Source organism: Oreochromis niloticus, linkage group LG6 (assembly GCF_001858045.2).
Source record: "Oreochromis niloticus isolate F11D_XX linkage group LG6, O_niloticus_UMD_NMBU, whole genome shotgun sequence".
NCBI lineage: Eukaryota > Metazoa > Chordata > Actinopteri > Cichliformes > Cichlidae > Oreochromis > Oreochromis niloticus.
Genome location: NC_031971.2, coordinates 29,511,060 through 29,519,411, shown reverse-complemented (window position 1 = coordinate 29,519,411; position 8,352 = coordinate 29,511,060).

Below are 8,352 nucleotides of genomic sequence, written 5' to 3'. Positions count from 1 at the left end.
CAAGGAAGCAAGAGAGAACCAAAGGGCACTGAAAGATCAATAGCTGTGTGTGTAGAGGTTGAGCAGTGATGGAGTAAATGAGGGGTGACCTGTGAGATGAGTCACAGTAAAGGACTGAGTGTGTGAGATGCATTAGAGATGCAATCAGACAGAACCCCCCGCCCGCCTGCCCGCCCGCTCTTTCCTCCTCCCAACTAGCCTTAACATTTCACAAAACACCCGGCAGTGTTGTACTGTGCATGTGTGACATTATGTCGATCTGGTTCAAGGACTGTAGTGCAACTGTCTATTACATAATGAACAATAAAATAAAAGATGATATTGCAATTGCATATCCAATTATGATGTGTTTTCTGAATTAAACAGCCTGATGGTGGTTGGGTAAAAGCTGTCACATGTGCTGTCGCAATAGACATGGTGCCACCATTTCTAATATATTAGAAAATACTGGCGGCCACCAGTACTATCCCTTAGCCCCCTAGTAGAGTAGAATCTTGGATACTTTTATGAAAACTTGACATCTGACTTTGACCAAGTCAAGATCACAGTGATTCTAACTTAATAGTAAGAATTTATGACCTCATTCTCAAGTTATCACATTCATAAACTCTGGTGTCCATGCTGCCTGCCAACCCACCGTCCGGCATGGTGAAAACAATACCCCATTAGACTTTTATGGCTGAGGGGTAAAAAATACCTGTTTTCCCAGCTGTACTCAATGTGCTCTTACTTTCACTGTCATGAGGTGAAATGGGCATTTCATTTTCATACCTTTATTCCTTTTTTTGTGTTCTTCATTGCACTGTTATCCTGTCCTTCATTAGCTTATCAGCTGAGTTGTTTATTCTACCTTGTGATAACATAAATTATAAAATAATTTCTTTTGAACGTTTTTCTATGAATCTGTACAGTGTAATCAACATAAATGAATCATGGCCCACCTCTGCTGTAACTGGTGTAATTAGTTTCACCAGGAAATGAGCCGAAACAGAAAACAGAAGCTGCATGAGAGTGCTTGCCTGTGTAAAAGAGCTACAGTCCACTGCATTCAGTGTCAGATTTACTTGGACCATTTGGCAGTCAAAGAGTTGCTGAGGCGCTTGAAAAACATAGAAAAATGTATCAAGAGAAAAAACTATATTCATTATAAATAAAAATTGTACAGATATATGTTAAATTAATCTGTGATGAAAAAGTGTTACCCATTTAAACAAGTTTATACCAGTGTTTTTTTTTTTACCATATTAATAAATTGAACACTGGTAAAATGTGTACATTTGGGTAATTTAATGCTGCACAAATGACAGCTTTTGATTTTGACAATGATTTTAAAAACCCACTGAACATCTGCTGTAAATGATGGGAGAGAGAGAATGAGGAAAAATAGGCTTGAGTGACACAGTCATGTGGGGAACTTGTGACTGCATCATGTGGATGTGCCTTTGTGCAGAGGCATGATTAAAGCTACAGTTCTAGGCGTAGTACCATTTCTATAGACCAACTCGCAAAGACAGTTAGTGCCTTTCTATTTACCTGTAAATGTAAAATCTTTATATAGTGAAATTGGTCTGATAAACAATTTGCTGGTATTTAAAAGATTTTAAAATTATGGTAACAAAAGGACCAGCAAAGAAATAAGGGCCGAGAGCCCATTTACACATTACACCACCTTCTTTATTCAGCTACGAGCATGTGATTCAGGATACCCACAAAGCATTTCTTTCTTCTACCTCTTCCTTTTATATCCATACACACATTTAACTGCCACTGCAGGCTTCAGCATCCCAATGTTGTATTTCTTTTTGTAACTAACCCAGTTGGGGTGCAGAAAGAAGCTTATCACAGCAGCTTTGTGAGATAACAGAGAGTGTAGGATTTCCTGAAGACAAACACCTACACAAGATCAGCAAAACAAACAGCAGACAAACAAAACCCAGATACACATGTTATCAGTTGTTACTGCCCATTCTCACTATCTGCTTTCACTGGTCAATACACCCCTCCAGGTGCATTAGGAAAAGGAAAAGAATCCAGAATTAAGACTCAGATTTCTTTTGTCTGAAAAAATGAATGATGCCTGTTTTTATTATTTGAGAGCGCTCACAGAAGAACAGGGTAATTTCCTTTTGAGAGCTGCTGACAGATTTGGAGCAGTTTGATATCTGGGTGTGAGCAGCCAGCACAGTATTACACAATATGCTCTGTCAGTAGTGGCTTGTTTTTAATTGGGGTGTTTTTCCCCACAAATTCACATTAAGCCCACATCAAATAAAAACATTAAAGAAAAAAAACCTCACATTGAACCCAAAGTTTTCCCTAAGATGTTTAGTCCAAAATTTAAAACTTATAACTATTGTCATACTAAACCAGAGCTTGGACTCAAGCATCAGAACCCAGAAGCCGACAGCAGCTCTATTTGAATAGTGAGAGCAGGGTTTAATCAGCAGGTCAGTGGCACTGACGGGTAGTTAATCTGTGTTTGTATGCCAAAGAGTCAAGTGGTGACCAAGGTGAGTCTGACATGCTCTTGCAGTTTTTCCGATTTGATTTGGAGACTACTTGTTCGTTTCTTGAGCATGTGATCTGGGGGGGTATATGGGCAGTTGGGATTCCAGGAAAGTGGAGACAGGTTTGGTGGAGAGATGGCAGGTAAGTTTTTAACCTTACAGGTGCAGTGACTGGCTGGAGCGCTCAGGTTAATGGAGTGGGAAGTGTCAATTCCAAAGCAACAGGATTCCAAGGAAGCTGAGCTATTGCTCTGCCTTCAGGCAGTCTACTGGAGAACAGACAAGAGAAGCTTGGAAAAACAAAGAGTAGGTGAAGACATGAAAGGCCTAACTACCACTATAGAGGTTACAACAATTTGGCCATGAGTGACAGCACAAGCTGGTCCTTAAGTACCAGTGAATGCAGAACAGCTGTGGAAATGAGATCCCAGGAAGAAAAGGCTCCTCCAGGGAGGAAAACAAGCCCACAACTTCACCTGAGAGAAAGAGAAGGAGAGGCAGAAAAAGAGGTGGAAAAAGGAAGAGATAAAGATTCCTATCTTTACTTGTTCTGGTTTTGTTCACCAAAGCACATTTTGGGGGTTTTCATGTATTATATTGTCACACATAAAATTTAACAAAAATAATCCTTATAACACATCTCTCATTTTAATCATCATTATCATAGAGAATAGAATAGAATAATCCTTTAATTGTCCCACAAGCGGAAATTTGGTTGTAACAGCAGCAAGAAAAACACAATACATATACATATACAAACAAACAGTACACAGGTCACAGAACAGAAACATACACAATTTTTTACATATTTAATTCATGGACAATAGTTACCAGTAGATGCGGGTAGAGTTTGTACGCTAACAGTGCTAGAGGAGCTCAGCTCATTGTAGCTGGTCATTCAACGGGTTTTCCCCTCTGTACTTACGCTGAAACTATTTGCAGCACATATAAAAAATAAAAACCTCTGCAGTTGCACTTCTTCATTTTGTCCACAGGGGAGCAGCAGCGCAGCCACAGTGCTGCTCTCATTGCCATCATCGTGACTGCAATGCAAGCCAAGGTTTCTTTCAAGGGCACACATCATATCTGCAAAGTCACATGTAAAGCAGGGAGAGGCTGTATGGGCGTTTTCGGCTTATCACACAGACTATGCAGTAGGGCAGAGAATGCTGAAGCTTAGTCTAGACAGTCACTAAATATGTAATCCCAAATCACTCACTGACACCTTGTTGTAGTTGCAGTTATTCAAGGGCGAAACCTTGAATTCCAGTAAACATAAATTGCAAGCATGTAAGCTTAGCAGATAAAGGATGTTTAGTAGCATGCTGACATGAAAAAGAAAAAAAAGGACAGATGCATATATAACAAATGCATCTTGTTTTGCAAGAAATTAGATTTTCAGTCAAGGTAATGACAGTATCCTCGCTGCGCTGCTTCTAATGAAAATCTATGTGCTATTACACATAGTGATCCATTGTAAGATAGAAGCTGTATTGTTCAACCTGAAAGGGCAGGAGAGCCATCATAGCTCTCCCCCAGTCTTACCTTTTTATAGTCATCAAATATGTATGGCCCCTCTGAGTGTGTATATATAATGTATTCACAGATCTCCAGCACACTGGAAACCCTGCATCAGCAGTTTGTGTGTGCGTCTTCAGAATAAGACAGAAAACCCAATCAATAAAATGATTCATTCTGGAAGAAAGGCGTAGCGTGAGCGGCTTTGGACTGCTTGCTCTGAATATGTCAACAAGAGTGTAATGTATTTTCCTTCTAATAGAATGGAATATCTTTTTTATTGTAATATGGAACATGTGGAACGAAATTAAATGTTTTCCTCAACAGTGTGAAGATCACAACAATCATAAGAAAAACTATATAAAAATATAAACTATATAAAACAAAACAAGAGTTAAAACCACACAAAGACAAACACAACCCTTCTATATTCTCCCAAACTGCACAAATCTCTTATTGCACAGAGCACAATTCATGTGGACATTGTTATTGCAGCATTTAATGCTTGTACCGCTCTGGGACCAAAATGATTTTTCAGTCTTTTTATCCTTTTTTAAAAATTGTTCAGTACTGTCTAACTGACATTAACAATCCATCACTTATGATGTCACTGGCCTTTGTTGAGGCACCCAGACCTGTATAGGTCATCCAGAGTAGGGAGAGGGGCGAGAAATTATTTACCTGGGCTATATTGATAACCTTCTGGAGCTCCTTTGTCTGTGCCGCTGTGAACACTAGAACAACACACAGAAGTAATATGTTAAAATATGGAGCAGTAGTAGAAGGACACCAACAGTCTCTGTTGCTCTTTCTGATGACCCTCAGGAAGTAAAGTCTCAGCTATGTCTTCCCAACCAGCTCCGTGGTGTTTACGTCCCCGAAACCGCCAGAAAATGGAACTCTGTGACTCTCTCCACATGCTCCTTTCTTATAATTAAAAGCTTAATATTTTTTTTATTTCTTCCTGAAGCTGATGAGCACTTCTTTTGTATTAGACATGTTAGAGATCAGGTTTCTGTCTCTGCATGACTGAAACAGCTGCTCCACCTCATCTTGGTAAGCAGACTCCTCCCCCAAGAAATAAGCCCCACCACTGCAGCGTCATCTGCAAATTTGATGAATGTTTTGCTGAAATCGGAGTAATCATACGTACCCAGCACACAGAGCACACAGCTCTGTGGGGCTCTAGTGCTCATGCAAACATTTCTGTATATCTAAATGTTCGTGCAATGACCAAAAAGAATAAAAAACGATGCTTTCTCATATATGGGTTGCTAGCAAACTGCAATAATCAGTCAACTTAAAAAAACTCTCAAGTCCTGATTTTTAACTCTGTGACTTTATATGTTTTCTTATTAAAGCCTATTGAGAAGTGCATCATATTCCCTGACTTTCCTGTACTTTTGGGTGTCTGACATTTTGTGCAGCATTTGTATGGTTCACTAAGTGGCAGTGTTGGCAGCAGGAAGTAAACCTTTTCAAACCTTTAAAATGATACTTCAGAAATGTTTGATTGACACTTCTGTCAGTACACCCAAGAGGGCTTATACTCGGTAATGATACATGGAAGAAATGCACACACACACCACACACACTTACACGCACACACATTATCACTGGACATGAGCCATGGGGTGGTTACTGCAAGATTGCTCTGTCAGCAGAATCTTTATCCTCAAAGGATAGGTGCTGTGGATCAGTGTGTGAGACAGAGAGAAAGAAAGCACATTGGTGACTGACACGTGAACTAAAAGCAGTAAAAGGACCATAGCTTATATAATTACTGTGACCCATAGAGTATTGATCACTACAGTCAGACTATTTTAATCAACATGCACATACCAAAAGACCCGCACATCTTTATATTCACCAATCCACCATATTGCTGATCTTGCAGGAACTGCCTCTTCAATGCGACCTTTCATGCTAATGTCCCGTTCCATGTTTTTATTCTTTAAATCTAATAGAGTATCTTCGCATGACACACTGTTTCAAATGATAATTAGTTATCTGAGAGTGTGTCTCAACACAGCTGTTCAGTTTGGCCACTGTCTGAAAGAAGCTGTTTTAGCTCCTCACTCTGAATTCTTCTGATTGGCTCCCTCTTGAAAATAGAAGATCCGAACAGTGATTGGGTGGAGCTGCTGGGCTTAGAGCAAGAAATGTGGCTGACACGAAACATTTTATTTTCCTTGACATGAAATGCAAAATGTGCCCATGTGTCTCCTCTTCTCTTCCTCCCAAGCAACTAACCTTACAACACAAGGAGATTACTTCTGATCGGATCAATTCCAAACGTATCCTGCCTTTCTACCCAACTTAATTCGTTTAGATTGGATGTTGTCTCTCCAGTATATTTTCAGTTATGTCAATACATTTTGTAATAGTTTTTGTCCCCATGCCTTAGTTTTTATTTAGTTATCATTTCCTTTTTGTCGGAGAAAAAGAAAAGTTGTTGACAAAAACTGTTACGGAACTTATTGGTTGACATAATTAATGCTGCATATGGTTTGCACTGAAAACATTCATCTACAAAGCAAAAGTTTCGCCATCACATTTATGAAGGCCCATCTTTTCCTTTAAAGGCAAGTATTTTCCATTTCTGGGTTAAGTGGTACTTTTCAGTTTCACTATCCCTTGATGATTAGCTTTTGATTGAAGACAAGTTGGCATCTTCCATGCGAAATATTGCAGACTGCAGCAACTTGCTAGCAATCGCAAGGTTTTGGGCAGATCACCTTATATCTCTTTATAACCAATTTCACACCAGCAACTGCAGGTAACCTCCAGCAGCCAATCACCTGATGGTCATGGAATACACACTTTCACTGGCGGTTACCAAGGAGTCTCCGATTGGTCTCTAAGCCTGCATGAATGGGGTTTAAGCAATCAGTTTCACAGAGATTGCCAATAATCACTCAACATCAGTCAGGGGTTACAAATTATTCCCTTGCAACTGATGGCTGGCAGATGGTCACCAACCAGTCTGACCTGTGTAACTGGGGGTTCAATGAAGCATCTATTTAATAGATAGACAGGCAGACTGAAAGACAGGTATGTCATGAATACAGCTTTGTATTATTTTGTTTAAGAAAGTAAAGCATTCAGCAAATATATTTTACATATCTTTCAGGAACATTGCAGTAATGTGGCTGCTTTATTCTGGCAAGCTGGACACCAGAAAGCTTTTTCTAATTTAAGAATACTGCTTTAAGCCAAACACTCCTGGCTATTAATTAGGCTGACTTCACAGACTAGCCAAAAAAAAACACACACACATATAAACACACTATTCTCAGTCTCTAAAAGGTGGGGGTGGTGAGTCTCATATCCCATGTATCACACTCACATTTTTTCTCTCTCACCTGAATCAAAAGTCTGTTCTGCTCTGCATTTTGTCCATACTTCCTACCCCCACATCAACACCAGGTTGGATACTTTAAGTGTAATTTTAAAGGATGTTAAAAAATATCCAGTCTGATTGATCTCTAAACAAATAAAGCCTTGAAAAAGATTAGATTGCACATGAAAAACTAAAATCCTATTCCCTTGCTTTTCATCCATTTATCTCTTCGATATTTGTCTGAATGACTGCACTGCAGAATGTCTGACAGCAAGCAGCTCTCTGGTATCTTAAATGAGAAGCTGGTTAGACAGTCAGACTGTCAGATGCAGTGCACTGGAAAATGCTTCCCCACAGGAAACATGACACTTTGGACCTGATTCTCTGCGCTTTGTTTTTCATTCATTTCAGGGGCTGAGACGGGGGTGTCACTTTATAAGAACAGGCTAATTTAAGCATTCACAGTAGCTTTTGATCTAGTTTAAACTTAAACTGCACTTGAACCACAGTGTCTTTTATAATTTGTGACGTACAGCAAGTTGTTGCCATAAAGCATTTCATCATTCATTTTTAATCACATGTATCCATTTTGTATCATGGAAATTGACCCCTTTCACTGTTAGCCTGTTTCTTAGTAGTGCTTTTTGAGCTGTAGCTCAAATATCTTCAGAAAAGCCCCAAATCTCTGGGGCTCCTGTCCACTGCACTAGCTGCAGGCTCATATTTGGTACTGTGGTGGGTGTGAATTCAGCTCCAGCCGTCCTGTTGACAGTTCTACTGCACTAGCTTTCTGGGGCATGATGCGTTCACTCTGGATGCTTTCCAAGCGTTTTTGTACAGGAGAGTGGGGGGCCCAGCCTCCTGCAGTATTTTATGCCTTCAGACAGGTAGATTCAAAAGGATACTGAAGGTTTCAAGAAATTTCCACTGGTAAACAATAGTGTCCAGTGACCTTGCCACCAGAGCACAGTGAAGGAACAAATC